This window comes from Ischnura elegans, chromosome 11 (genome assembly GCF_921293095.1).
Source record: "Ischnura elegans chromosome 11, ioIscEleg1.1, whole genome shotgun sequence".
NCBI lineage: Eukaryota > Metazoa > Arthropoda > Insecta > Odonata > Coenagrionidae > Ischnura > Ischnura elegans.
The window spans coordinates 34,889,846-34,902,505 of record NC_060256.1 but is presented as its reverse complement, the minus strand read 5'-3'; the positions used below and the strand labels follow the sequence as shown (position 1 = coordinate 34,902,505).

At 40.1% G+C, this 12,660-nt stretch overlaps 1 protein-coding gene across 1 annotated transcript in view; it reads left to right on the top strand.

Moving 5' to 3' along the window:
* The window catches only part of LOC124167606 (kelch-like protein 17), a 119,288-nt gene that overhangs the window by 83,077 nt on the left and 23,551 nt on the right, over positions 1–12,660 (top strand). The gene's annotated exons all lie outside the window — the stretch shown is intronic.

Sequence of the window (12,660 nt, the reverse complement as noted above, 5' to 3'; positions counted from 1 at the left end):
GAGGTAAAACCATCGCTTCTTCCAGCACCCTTCAGCCGGGTTAACACGTCGAAGTTCACTGCGATAGCAATCGACTATTAAGAGCTCTTATGCTCCACTAAAGCCTATGGACAGCGATGGGAAATTAGGGATAGACTGAGGTAGTGGTCGATCTTTTTCATAACTCAAAGCGAAATTGAGGCACTTCAAATTCGAAGTAGGTATCGCTAAAGAGTGATATGTCGCAAGCGGAACGTTGATTTACCCCGCAGGTACAAAAAAGTATGCACACAGGCTACAGCTTACTATTTTCCTATCACCAAGAACTATTCTGAGGATCAATACGATACTAATAAAAATCTAATAAATCTATGCCTAATATTTATTAGGCTTCTCATAATTCACAGTACTTCTCCATCTTTTTTGAATGGGAAAAGTAGACAGTTAGTTAGTTACGACTATTGACCAAGTTAACTCCGCACAAGAAAGATAGCTCCACCTAAGTTAGTAGAGCTGAAGTACGGGCAATTAGCCACCAATAAGACAAAAGGATTGAATTTACAAGAAATTAAATTAAATGTAAGAAAATACCGAGGAAATTTTCTCAAATTAGCGACTCCGGGAAAAATTGAAAAGGGTCTATTAAACTCCCAGAAAAATGCAGCTCTTCACTCAATTCTCCTATCAGCTAAACGAAAAAGCCTGAATCACACGATCGATCATGTTATCCGTCATTTCCCAGTGATCACTATCGCGATCGCTAGAGTGATCGTCGCCGGCAATTGTTTTTTCGCGATCACTCTAATGATGAGGATTCCCATCACTATTTGTCATTACTCGTCCGGTCGCTTTTTCCGTCGCTGAAACCGTCACTAAAACCCCATATCAGCCAATCAGAACGCATTCCCGTGTGGAGCGATTGCAGCGCAACGTTTGACAATCGTGGGAACGACATAGATACACAAACAAGGTATATATTTTCGAGATGCGGGCCCTATGCCAACGAGCTGTGATATCGGAAGTGATGCGAAAGGCGACAGCGGGAGGGACCGTGTGATTCTGAAAAATGATCACTTTTCCCGTCGCGAAAAGCGATCGCTCAAGTGATCACTTTTCGCAACGAAAGAAAATGATCGTGTGATTCAGGCGTAAGGTTTCACTCCTACGTGTTATTATCACATCTTTCATTGCTTATTTCAACCTTCTTCACATCCTTCTTTGCCTGTTCTATAATTTTTTCGCTGTTTTCCTTTTCTGTTCTCGCCATTCACTCGGCCAACGGCAATTGTCTTCATCACAACGATCATCATCCATGCCTCAAGATATGTCCTCCAAGGTTGTACCGTCATCTTTTCGAGCTTTTCTTCTCATTCTCACCTCTCCCGCTCTTCTTAGGACTTCCTCATTGATGCACAGCCCTGAAAGATAAAACTGACAGTGCCAGAAATTAGGTAATGAATCTACATTGAAAAATGAAGTGCCGGAAGGTAGTAGCCTCTAGGCCAGGGGTGCCGACTTATTAAAATTATCTCTCAGACTTCTTAAAAATATTGGGGGCCCATACTGAGGGTCTTGCCCCGGGAAATTTTATAAATAGTGAGTTTTAGAGTTTTTTTTAGCATGTTAGAAGAGTAATATGATCAACATTAAAGCCCTGAAAACTCAACCCTCGATAACTCCACACTCCGGGGAAAATCGACAAGCGTGACACATCTTTTCCTCCCCCATTAATAAATTTTTGAGGGGGCTCGGGCCCCCTCAGGCCCCAGGCCCCCTCAGGCCCCAGGCCCCCTCAGGCCCCATGGAGTCGGCGCCACTGCTCTAGGCTATTGGTCACCTCAGCAGATCTATCGCGGGTACTCGTCACAAAGAAAAACAAATTTCGGGGGCGTGGGGCTGAAGCCCACAAAGCCCCGCCCCCCCAACCGGGGCTACGTGCCTAAATTGGAGAGTTGCTGGTGAAAGCGTTGCAGCCACGCGCCCTTATAGTGCGCGCGTCCACTCATAAGACACTACATTATACTGATAAGGCTTCTCCAAAAAATGCGCTCCTCTTCTTCCCCCAACCACCCACTACTCCAGAGCCGATCGAGGTAGGGGGGGAGAAAAGGCACATGGCGAAAGAATACGCAAGTGGATTGGGGTAAAAAGGAGTGGGAGGGGCAGGGGAGGGGGTTATTGAACCACAAAGTCGAATGGGTCGGTGGTCGAATGCGGCCAGGAGGAAACGAGGTCGACCGCAGAGCCGTCTGTCTGTCAGCCGGAGAAGGAAGAAAAACACACAGAAATCATACCTATAGGTATTCTAAACGAAATTCAGTTCATTACGTGGCGAAGCCGAACGGGATAAGTTCGGAGTTTTTTTCTCAATTAGTCGAATATTATAAAAGTAATATTAGAAGTCGACTTCTACAGTAATATTGAAGGTATTATTTTTGCTTTGTTTATTTACTCATTTGTTCCCATACCGCCGAAAACAGGGTTAAATTGGTCTTAAATTAGGAGTTTCCAAACCATTAACAATTAGATATATGTATGTACACTAACATCCTAACACTGAAAGGAGTAGACTGTGTTCCATGTTAACATATATCTTGGGCATAATAATTTACATCAGATAAAATTTAAAGGAAAAAATTCCATTTTGACACACCAACTCATATTGCATATTAAATATCAGTATCTTGGAGTGTAGGTCTTCAAATAATTTAAATGAATTTTTATCGACGTTTCGGTTTATTTTTAAACCTTCATCAGGGCATTTTGAAATTTGTTGGTTACTATATTGGTGGTTTATTGATTTTAATGTTTACTGATGATTACCATCCATAAACATAGCAAAAATCCCTGATGGAGGTTTAAAAAAATAAACCAATAAACCAGCCAAAACCACGTCGGCAACAATTAACTTCATTTTTTTCAAGATCTACACTCTCAGATTAAATATTAAATACAGCGTTCAGGGAAATAATAAAACCGACTCATATTCATCAAACAACCTGTATCTCAAATTTGAAAATTTTTCCTCTCAGAATATTAAGAGCGAACGCCAGTTTATGAATGAACGCCGCTATATCAACTGCCCGGTTTATGAATCCAAAATGGTCTACGGTCTATCCTTCCTAATACCTCAGTTATTGCTTGAGCAACCATTTAGCAAAGCACGGAGAACATCATTTTATAATCGCAACAGGGGCGGATCCTAGATTTCTTTCTGGGTTGGGGGGGGGACACAAGCAAGGCCGTATCCAGGATTTTGCTCTATGGGGGCACAAGGATACCTCGTAATACAAAACGAACGCAATGATAATGGGACCGTATAAAAAATCTTGCATATTTTCTAATGGCCTGGAGGGTGCACGTGACCCCGTGCCCCCCCTAGATCCGCTTATGAATCGCACTTTATTTCCAGTTCGACGGAAATGATAAAATAAGAGATGATTTGCCCAATATGAATAGTTATAGGAATTTTTCTTTCAGAAAATTAGGAACTTAATTTTATGCTATCTGTAAAGTCTGCCCGGGAGAGCTCGAAGAGTTGTTGGCGATAGAATGGGCGACAGTGTAAGTAAATTAAGGTCTGCCGCCCACACTCGGAAAGGGTGGGGTTAGGAATAATTTCTCTTTAAAGATTCTCTCAGAGTAGGTGACGACAGACAACTACTCGCTGACTCGTACACCTGTTCATCACCAATGGGGTTCTTTCAGGGTTACAACCACCGGGGCCGGGGACCCAGTGCTAAAACTGATACGCCCGCGCTCCCTGGGAGGGGTGTGGAAGGGAAGATAAAAAGGAAAGAGGTGCCGCCGCGATAGGAGCCCGACGACGTCTTTGGGGTTGGGATAGGGATGGAAGGGTGGGATGGGGAATACCCTCGCCGCTATGAAAGCCACCAGGGCCCACTACTAGCGAAACAATGATTTGATATTTCTACAAAAAGGAAAAAAATTCTTATGAGGAAGGAAATTTCTACGATTTTCCGTAGATCACCTGTTCATCAATGGATTCGAAATTCTAGGGCGGGCTCGCGGGATTACTCTCCTGGGCCGAAGTCTGAAGCTATAAGCTTGTCACCTCTGCACCACAGAAGGGGGAGGACAGGAAGGAAAAAGGAAGGAGGCGCGCCGCCACGATAGGAGCCCGACGACGCCTCCTGGGATGGGATAGGGAAGGAAGGGATGGGACGAGGAATCCCACACCGTCACAAAGGCGGGCGGGTCCTACCACTAGCGAAACCAGGAAAACCATTGCTGGGCCATCGATTTTAGAGGATTATTCAATGAGGAAGAATAATCCAACGATCAAATCGCTAGATCACCTGTTCATCACTGAGAATCAGGTGAGGTTAGGAAACAGGACGTGGTGGTGAAAGGAAAACGAAAGGGAACGAACGAAACATTACTCGGACGATCGCCGACTGCGTAAACTCAATACCTCAACCACGAAATACTAACCGGCCGCGCCGGACGCGTGGAAGATCTGCTGAACTCCGACCAAAATCGCAGTATCAGCAATCGCACCAACTGCCTCCACCTCGACCCTCGCCGACTATCTCTCCTGAGGAGTTACAGGGTGTTGCGACCTCCCCACTTCTCCTCCGACAGCGGCCACCGCGGCTGTCTACGGTAGTAACTAAAAAAAAGAACAACAGTTTCCATCCTACTCTTATTAAGAATGGCGAAAAAACATTTTTGCGAACAAGCGCACGAAGTCATGCTTAATACCAGAAACTTATTCATATCATTTTTTGTCGAAATGCAGGGAAGTCCCATTTATTTTCTCCTAACTAATAGGTCTTAAGTTTTTAATTCTTTCGAATAATATTTTCACCTCTTGGCCATACGGTAGGATAAAATATCAAAGACTAAATTGCGCCTTAAGAAAAAGCAGATGTGGGAGGTCAAATTATTTTTTATCAACACTGACATGATTTTAATTTGAACCTTATTGCTGTTGTATAACGAGTTGTAAAAATTCGACTTTGATTGGAGTTCGACAGCTTGCAATGGTGTGATTTTTTGCTTATAAGTATTACGAAGAGTATTCTTTTCTCCAGCCTGTATAAGATGACGGTATTATACGAATGTCAACCTTTTTCCACGCAAACAAAGTGATAGTCAAAAAAACGTTGTCAATTGAGTCATAGCTGGATTAATAAAAGGATTAATCTCGCAGTTTCTCCCTTTTAATGACGTTGGTCTGATAAACGACGTATTTAGATTTTATCATGAAATTTTGCGATAAACTCTACTCCTTGCATTATATTGACTTACGGCAAAAATCTACATTTCCCTGCTGTATTTTCTGGAAATTGCATTTAAAACTCCCATTTCATACAAATACTTATGGAAATACTTATTCATGTATACAAAAGCTGATGTAAATGCCGTTGAGACAGTTAAATATTATAATGATCGTTGTGCGATAAGAATCGTGACACAAAAAAATTTTGGCTTGTCACCTCACTTCTTTTTGAGTTAGGATTAGCAGAAAGGATATTACATTTTTATTCATCAGGGTGCCATGAGGAATGATAAAAGTGAAATCTCATTACATTAGTTATCAGAGAGTGATGCAGCGTAGGAGTAGCTGGGATAAGTTCTCAAAATAACAGATTTCATTCACCCCGTCCAGTTTTCCCCTTTTAATTTTCGTCTCCATATTCTCTGCTCCTGCATACTAACATCTTAGATAGCTATGTCATCGGAAAATCGAAGCATACTAATTTTTTCCGTGAATATTCACAAATGAACTTCCGTGAACTTCATGAACTTTATGAACTTCGTTGGGGAGAGAATGGGTACAACCTGCCCTCATAGCCTAAAAAGCCGTAAGATTGAAAAAATTGTGAAATCATCGAAATGCGTGATAATATTAATTTTTAAGTTTATACTGCTAAAGCTCCATTATATAAGATTAGAGAGACACTTTACAGAACGGATAGAAATTTGACCTTATCCTGTGGACAGTATAGGACTTCAATAAATATTTCATCGAAAAGATATATAGTATTTGGAGGAGACGACCGACAGCTGAGGCCATTTGCGCTATGAGGAATGGTTTGGAAGGAATAGCGGAGAGAAATCCGGCGTCGACATTAGCCCACTCTTAACTAATGACGCCAAGGGGGCCGCGACTTAACGTCCCATCCGACGGACGGAGTGCTACACTTGCAGTTCCCTCCATAAATCACTCGAGCAGGGATCGGACATCCTCTGAAAAATCTCGGCCACCGCCAGGAATCGAACCCGAACCATCTAGTTGGGAAGCCAGCGCTCTGGCTGAATATCGTAAAGAACTGTGCGAAAAATCCACAGAGGAAAAATCATTCGCCTTGACCGGGATTCCAACCCGGATCCCTCGATTTCCGGCCGAGTGCTTCAGCCACGTAAGCTACCGAGGCGTGATTTTCCCTTGAGGAAATTTTTGGGCTTTACCGGACAAGGTGGAATGGACTGCTGAGCATATTATACGAATAGCAGTCCAACTCGAGCGCACGGCGCCACAGCCCGGAGCCAAGGCTCGAACTTTGAACACGAAGAGGGGTCCGCTCTAGACTTGTTTAAGTATACCGGGACTAGTTACGATGATAACTATTACGGAGTCACCCCCAATGCACAAATTGTGCGAAAAATCCACGTAGGAAAAATCATTCGCCTTGACCGGGATTCGAACCCGGTTCCCTCGAATCCCGGTCAAGGCGAATGATTTTTCCTCTGTGGATTTTTCGCACAATTTGTGCATTGGGGGTGACTCCGTAAGAGTTATCACCGTGGTTAGTCCCGGTATACTTAAACAAATCATAAAGAACACCTAATTTTGTTCATAACTTCCTGAAAACCCCTCCACCACAAACCCATTTAGGCGGCTTTAGGGTCAGAATGTAGATGCATTTTCCAGGAACTTCGGCGATAACCCTCCCCGCCTTAATCCGCCAGTGGTAAAGGGGACGATAGGTATTTGTATTCCAGAAGCAGTGTAGAGCGAGGGTGGCTTCGGAATTCCCTAGCATCATCCCCTATCTGCACGGTCCACGCACAGCATCCCCCTACGCCACTTCCGGGAGCATCATCCCCCTAAAACAAACACACCCCCTCTTCCGCGACAAGGGTCTGCACCCCCGAAAAAACTCAAACCCCCCCCACCACCCATAGCCGTCGCCCGCGTGCGAACACATCCCGACGTTCGTTTTAACATGGCCGGAGCGAGAGCGCGCGTGGAGGTGTTTCGCGCCGCCGCCGCGGGTTCGCGGGTCGGCGCCACCAGTCAGATCGATTCGATGTGGCAGAGGAGAAGACGGGACGATGACCTTGCCGATGCCAGCGTCGCGACGCCCTTACACACACACAAGAGATAGGAGACGCGAATTTTGGGGAAGGAGGAGGAAGTATATTGAGGACTACTGCTCAATAAAGGCCCGGGTCAAGGCGAGAGCGATTACCGAATTATGCATACCGCTTTTCATGCACTTTTTCTATAATTTAATAATGAGAAATAACTTTGTTTGCTCTGTGACCAGTCTATCCTTTATTTCAGAAGATGCTTATGAATACATTAGTCTCAATGTCCAACTTAATACATCCATACAACTTTATTGTAAACAAAAAAAGATAAGAATGATAAGCCCACCACTTAGAGTAGCATTAACAAATCGGTTTTGTTACACAGCGCTTCAAATCGCATAAATTCATAAAACGGTATGGAGTGTGGTACAAACAAAAAACGACAGAATACAATTTATAATTAAATAACAATAATAAATAACTTTATTTGGTCTGGGACAAGTCTATCCCTTATTTCAGATGATGCTCACAACACTTATTAATACATAGCAAAAGTGTCCACTTAATACATCGTTACTACTACGTTATTGTAAGTAAAAGGATAAGAGAGATAAGCCGTAGGTATAGAAAGATAAGTCATTAACAAATAGGTTACAGATCGCATGAAATCGCATAAATTCATGCATAGAGAAGGAGGAAAGACATTAAGAGCCACTACTCAATAAAGGCCCGGGTCAAGGCGAGAAAGATTTCCAAATTAGGTATCCCACTTTTAATCCGTTTTTTCTATAATTTAAAAATAATAATTAATGACTTCATTTGCTCTGGGACAACCCTGTCCCTAATTTCAGAAGATACTTATACTACTTACTAATAATAAAAATTGTAATTTCCTTCGGTATCTATAAGCCAGTATCACGATTTTCTTGATGCTGGGAAGCTGAGACTCACCCGTATCCTTTGGCAACCAATTTTTGTGTATTGCTCTAACAATTAACTTCACCTAACTCAATTTAGGAAAACAATCACTTGTACTCCTTGGCTTCTCACCCCCTCAATTCTAATAATAAGTAATTTTTACAATACATATTCAACAATAGTATAACAATGATTCATATATAACAATGATTTTCCGTGAGTTTCTGACAGTTTTTCTATGAATATTTCTTTGCGTTATCAAGCAATGTCATACTCTGTGGCAATATTGAAATAAATACAAGCGATTCACCACGATTATAAAATTTATTACGACCTACGTTTCAATGTTACTACATCATTTTGGAATATCTTTGAAGATGATGTAGTAATATTGAAATCTAGGTCGTAATAAATTTTCAATCGTGGAAAATTGTAAGTGTTTATCTCGAATTGGAAAATTTCCACTCCAACACGCTTGGATCTCCGGATTTTATTGTCTGGCAAAAATTTCCACATTTATTTCCCCTTAAATCCATCACGCGTCTTTAATACGATTACTAGAAAAAATAGCAATATATTATCCACAAGGAGCCTTTAGTGTGAGACTTCAGTGCCCATACTTCAATGGCGAAGTTCATGGGAAAATTAGAGCACAAGCTAATGAAATTAGCACAAAAATTAGGGTGAAGATTAGTTGATTTTTAATTAAATTTAGCTAACGGAAAATTAGAAGGACTAAATTATAATATTTATTATTTAAAATTAAATTTTACAAACGCGCTTTATGACTGTAATTTGTTGATGGACTTTTAATCTTTTTAACCCGTTTTTTTTGTTTTGTTTTATTTTGAATTAACTTAAATTAACGGAAAATGAGATGAATTAAATTATTAAATTCTACTAATTTAAATCAAATATTACGGGCGCGTATTGTTGCAGTAATTTTTCCGTGCGCTTTTTACCCGTTTTCGTTAATTAAAAACCCTGAATCATGGTAAAAGACATGTTGGGATGAAAAAGAGCACGGAAATAATATGGAATGAATAAGTGAACCCCGGAAAAGACATTGAGGCAGCTAATAAACCACCCTAATAAATTTCAATACGTGCCTCAATTTCGGTTAGTTCTCCAGTTCGCGTTAGTTTCTTTATCAAAAGAAGCCAGAACCATTTTGCTAATTTATCGTCAGGCGCTTAATTTTCTTTTCCTAACCTTTTATCTATAATTTTACCCTCACAGATATTAAAATGTGGATGTTAGAGAATGGAGTAATGAGGCGTTTGAAATATATCATATCAAAAGAATTGAGAAAACGATACGGACGGAGAGGAAAATAAATGAGGAAGTACAGGACACTTGGCCGTAGCTTATTTTTTTTTAATGATACGATTTAAAAAGTCGTAGTCTCAAAATGTGCGAATTGGTGAGAAAAAATACAAAAAAAAAGTTTCAGGTTCGTTCTACGTCAGATAGCCGTGCCTGAGACGCCTAAAGGGCCTAAATACAGCTATTTTCAATGTTGAGTTTTTCGACCCGGATAAAACGTTTACTATAGGTAAAGGTTTAGCTTATAAGGTAAACATGATATTTAAGATCCCTTTGGACATAATTTTCAACTGTTTTGTCATATCTTGATTCCTTCATGCCGAAACGCCACTATTAACGCCCAGCTATTACCGCCACTTCCCAAGTCTAACATTTCTTCAACAAAAAAATTAAATTAATTAATGAAAATCACTGATATCGATAGCTAACCCATCCATGGCAAATCCATCCATGGTTATATGTTCTTAAGTTTATCAGGCGTATATACAACACTAACGCTCATGGAGATGAAACCATGATAACTACCGCCGTTTTGGTAAAAACCAGGAATGACAAATAATTTCAGAATAGCGTTAACGAAATTTATACCTTACGAAGCCTGTGAAGAAAATAAGAGGAACTATTTTTTTTTCTCGCTAGTTTGATTAGATTGTAAATTTTTTTATGTTGGCATTAATGCCCTTGAATAATGATTAAATTTATTTACTGTTTACTTTGTCTGAGGCACCCGCTAACGATAGCCGTATTTTTATGTGATCGGCCGTTTTCCGCTCACTATTCCTTACTTTTTCTGGAATTTTTGGCCAAAAACAATACTGTAACGATGTCTTCGTCTCCATTTTCGCCAGACATGACTACCAATGACTTTTTCCTATAAAAAAAAATACAGAGAACCTCAAAGAGCCGTCGTTTAATATGAACGAAATGATAAATATTTAAAAAATAAAGTATCCGTTATTTTCTGAACAAACCTTTGAGGTTCAAAAACTAAATTAGGGCACATTAGGCAACAATTCCAATAAGTGCACGGAGCACACGCGAAAAATAACGTCAACGACTACATTTAAAGCATCTTCTCAAGAATTTTGTTTTGTACCTTAAATGGCCTACATGATCAAGACAAGGGGTAAATGAAAGTAAATGATATAGGATAATTGAACAAAAATTAATGTCTATGAATCAAACTGGCTTTTCAATCCTGAGAATAATGGAGAGAAAAACATTGAATACAAGATGCCATCCATTATCTCATTAAAAGGTTTGCTTCCCCAACACTAGCATCGCTAGAAGGGTCAAAGTGACCCATTGAACTGTTCAAATAATGATTAACACAGGCCAAAAAAAAAATTTGTCTGAAAACTTTTTTATTTTGATAGCTGATCTTTATAGATTTTTATGAGCTGAATCCAAACCTGGCCGTAGTTTTATGTATCACCCATAGTTTCCAAGCGATATGTATTTTAATATTTAATCTAATATCCCTATAAGGTATCAATGAAACACTGTGTTGCATCATAAAATTGTTTGTATTTACTGTTCACTACATCGTGATAAAATTGTTTGTATTTACTACAGCGTGATAAAACAGGGTTCACTTGTCAACTGGAATGGGTCTACATTTTCTTTTCCTTTTTTCCTTGAAGCTTCTTGTGTAGCTTTTTCTACGATGAATCGCTTGCTGAACTTCTCGGTGAAGTACCAAGAGTAATCCCCCATTATCTTCGGTTATTAGTCCTACTTTTTCAATTTTATTATAACTATTAAAAGCTGTTAAATTCTAAAAATACTGCTTGATTTCATAAATTTAACTCTAAAATGTGAATAAATGGTGGGTAACACAACTTTAAAACCATCATATTTGGATTCAGCAACTTAAAAAACATAGGAATAAAGTATTTTCAGTAAAAAAGTTTTTTCAATGTTGGCCTGTGTAATAATTAGCTATGGATAACAGTCATTTTTGGTTAGTATTTAGAGGACTGGAAGAAGCGCCGGTAGAAGTGCATAATATCCAATGGGGACTATTTTGAAGTATGGGGACTATTTGACTAATATCTATTTTGAAGGCTCCAAAATAGATGTAGAGGAATTAATAATTTTTTTTTAATTAAAGTAAGGCGTATATACTCGTATATTTTTAAACTATAAGTCCTTTAATTTTCTGAACAAAACCTGTATTTAATTAAATTTATGTTTTTCCGAGGTGCTCGAATTAACACTAAATTACTATTATGGGCAATCCGCCCAATACCACCCAAGAACCCACCGAACAAGACTTATTATTATGAACCCGGGAAAGGGTGTAATGCACGACAGCAGTATACTAATCTTGGGTTTGAAATGCTATGCGTGAACGAATTCCTTCCGGCTCACATATCATCCAAGCCGACGAGGATTCCACAGCCCATAGGGCATGGCGGGGAGGGGGTGCAGGGGAGGTCAACGACATGGGTGCAACGCAAAGGGGGTCACGGAGGGGTATTTCAACCCCCTCAACTCTTCCCCCTAAATTTATACGTGCCTCGTACCCTCCAGTATATGCACGCAAAAGCAGCAACAGATGTGAAGTAGCTCTCACGTAAAAAGAGCAAAGCGGAGAGGGGCAAAATGCACGCGAGATGCTTCATAATCTGTTTCTCGTCAAAAGTAAAGAGAGCGCTAAGGGTGGCTTCGCTGGAGAGGAGAAGACGGAGCAATGACCCCCTTCCCTTGCCTTTCATTACAGCGAATTTCGTTTCCGGTTTACTACCTGCATCCCCTCCTTACAATCAAATTTTGCACATCAAATAGGCATTTCAACGAAAGAAAAGATAAAAATTATCATCTCCGACTTAACTTGGTGGATGAATGAAGTCTCGTTAACCAATGGTGTCATGGTGCCAGTACGCGCCGGAACTCTGTTCAGGCACTGGTTAACAAAAGGCATAATAGTCAGTAAGCCAAAATACATAATAATCAATCATAATAAACAACTTTAATCAATTTTCTCGTCTCAAAATTTCTAATATATACATTCGTAACCAAAAGAAAAAAAATCTAATAAAATGTAAATAATAACCTGTAATAAAAAACACACAGAGTAATATTTCACTTTAAAATAAAGTTAAGGAAAATGCGTTCCGGCACTGCTAATTTTGCCATGACGTCATTGTT